Source organism: Hipposideros armiger, unplaced genomic scaffold, assembly GCF_001890085.2.
Source record: "Hipposideros armiger isolate ML-2016 unplaced genomic scaffold, ASM189008v1 scaffold_423, whole genome shotgun sequence".
NCBI lineage: Eukaryota > Metazoa > Chordata > Mammalia > Chiroptera > Hipposideridae > Hipposideros > Hipposideros armiger.
Window position 1 is genome coordinate 843,610 of NW_017731773.1, and position 2,934 is coordinate 846,543.

Below are 2,934 nucleotides of genomic sequence, written 5' to 3' on the forward strand. Positions count from 1 at the left end.
TTCTGGAAGTCCCAGATAAACTCTTGCATATATGGCAAAATTATTTTCTACAAGGATGCCAAGACCATTCAATGGGTAAAAAATAGCCTTCAACAAACGGTGTTGGGGAAACTGGATACCACAGGTAAAAAGAATGAAGTTGGACCCTTACCTTACACTAAATAACAAAAATTAACTCAAAACGGATCAAAGACCTAAATGTAAGAGCTAAAACTACAAAACTCTTAGTAGAAAACATAGAGGTAAAGCTTCTTGACATTGAGTTTGGCAATGATTTCTTGGATATGACACCAAAAGCATATGAAACGAAGTAAAAATAGATCAATTAAACTACTTCAAAATTTAAAACTTCTATGCATCAAAAAATGCAAACAATAGAGTGAAAAGGCAGCTAACAGAATGGGAAAAAATATTACCAAATCGTATATCTGATAAGGAGTTAACATCCATAATATATAAAGAACTCCTACAACTGAACCACAAACAACCCAATTAAAAAATGGGCAGCTCTTTCCGTCTACTGCTACAGCAACGAGAGGAGCTGTCGCCATGTCCGCGCATCTACAATGGATGGTCGTGCGCAACTGCTCCAGCTTCCTGATCAAAAGGAACAAGCAGACATACAGCACTGAGCCCAATAATCTGAAGGCCCGCAACTCTTTCCGCTACAATGGGCTGATTCACCGCAAGACGGTGGGCGTGGAGCCAGCGGCCGACGGCAAAGGTGTGGTGGTCGTCATGAAGCGGAGATCCGGCCAGCGAAAGCCAGCCACCTCCTACGTGCGGACCACCATCAACAAGAACGCCCGAGCCACCCTCAGCAGCATCCGGCACATGATCCGCAAGAATAAGTACCGCCCGGACTTGTGCATGGCTGCCATCCGCAGAGCCAGAAGCCCGTGACGCTGAAGAGGAAGAGGGCTCGCCCCACCAAGAGCTCCTGAGCACCTCCCCCCCAAAACAATAAAGTATAAAACATCAGCCAACTTTCTCCAAAAAAAAAAAAATGGGCAAAGGACGTGAATAGACATTTTTCCAAAGAAGACAGACAAATGGCCAACAAGCACATGAAAAGATGCTCAACATCACTAATCACTAAGGAAATGTAAGTCAAAACCACATTAGATATCACCTTATACACATTAGGATGGCTACTACCAAAAAAAAAAGGAAAATAACAAGTGTCAGTAAGGATTTGGGGAAATTGGAACCCCTAGTGCTTATTGATGGAAATGAAAAATGGTGGAGCCACTGTGCAAAACAATACAATGGCTTCTCAAAAAATTAAAAATAGCATTACCACATGATCGGGGCATATACCCAAAAGAACTGAAAGCAGGGTCTTGAAGAGATAGGTATACACCCATATTCATAGCAGCATTCTTCACAATAGCTAAAAGGTGGCAGCAACCTAAGCGTCCATCAACTAATAAATGAATATACAAATGTGATAAATATTTACAATGGAACATTACTCAGCCTTAAAAAGGAAGGAAATTCTGACATATGCTATAACATAGATGAATCTTGAGGACATTATGCTGATTGAAATAAGCTGGTCTCAAAAGGACAAATATTGTAGGATTCCACTAATATAAGGTCCTAAGAGCAATCAAATTCAGAGTCAGAAAGTAGAAGGGTGATTGTCAGAGACTTAGAGAAAAGGGGAATGGGAGTTATTTAAGGGGTACAGAGTTTCAGATTTGCAAGATGAAAAGATTTCTGGAGACCAGTTGCACAACAATGTGAATGTACTTAACCTACTAAACTGTACACTTACATAAGATGGCTAAGATGGTCTATTTTTTTGTATGTGTATTTTACCCAAATTTTTATTAACTCAAAAAAAAAAAGGATCTGACAATAGTCCTCATGAGCTTTCATCTGAAGGTTCAGCAAAGTCATATCTACTCCTTCTTACAGCCAGCCTGTTTCCCTCTTTTTCTTTATCCACCTGACTATCCTTAGCACTTAGACTGTGCCCCAGGCATCAGGACAAGGTCCTCACATTAGGTGTGTGGCCTGACCTTTTTGTCTGTCTGTATCCTCTGCTATAATTTTCCTCCCCAGATAACATGGACTGCTCCTGTACATTCATCCCATCTTGGCTCAAATGTCACCATCTCAAGAGGCCTCCCCTGATTTAACACTGCAGAGTCCCACCCCCGCCATCCACTGCCCCCTTTTCTGATCTCCTCTTTCATTTTCCTTCATAGTGGGTAACAAACTTTGTCCTATGCTTATCATAGTTAACGTGTTGCTTGTTTTTTTTCTCCCCGCCCCATCCACACATTATATATAATATCCAGAAGGGGAAATATTTACGTCTCTTTTGTTCACTGCTGTCTTCCCAGCAGCTGGAACAGTATCTGAGGCATATGAGGTGCTCAATAAATTTTTACTGAACAAAGAAATGCATCCATCATTCAGTCGTTGACAGACAGTGGCACTCTATATTGCCTGTGTGTGTATACACGTATATATGCATATGTGTGTAAGTCTGTATATGCTGGAATCACAGAACATGAGATGTGAACCCAGTGCATACAATGGCAGGCAAATCCATCATATGCTGCAGAAAATATTCTTTATCCACCTGTCTGGAATATCTCAGCTTCATGTGTAGACTCTACAATTCTCTGTTTAGACACTTCTTTGCCATGGCCTCCATGAGGCTCAGGGCCTCATACTTCAGAGCCATGTTTGTATTCGGGCGAAGCATGTTCCCGCTGTGTGGGAGAAGGCCCTGGGTTGGCTGCTGAAGACTAAGTGAGTGCCGGGGTGTGATTTGGCAGTAGGTTACCTGGTTACTATTTATCCCCTGTCACAATGAGCAAATAACTTCTACATCAGCAGCTCTCAACCTGTGGGTCGCGACTCCTTTGGGGGTCGAACAACCCTTTCACAGGGGTCACCTGAGACCATCGGAAAACT

General features: G+C 42.2%; 1 pseudogene; it reads left to right on the top strand.

Moving 5' to 3' along the window:
* The first annotated feature begins 509 nt into the window (after positions 1-509).
* Positions 510-918, top strand: LOC109394418 (60S ribosomal protein L28 pseudogene; annotated as a pseudogene).
* Positions 919-2,934: the final 2,016 nt, after the last annotated feature.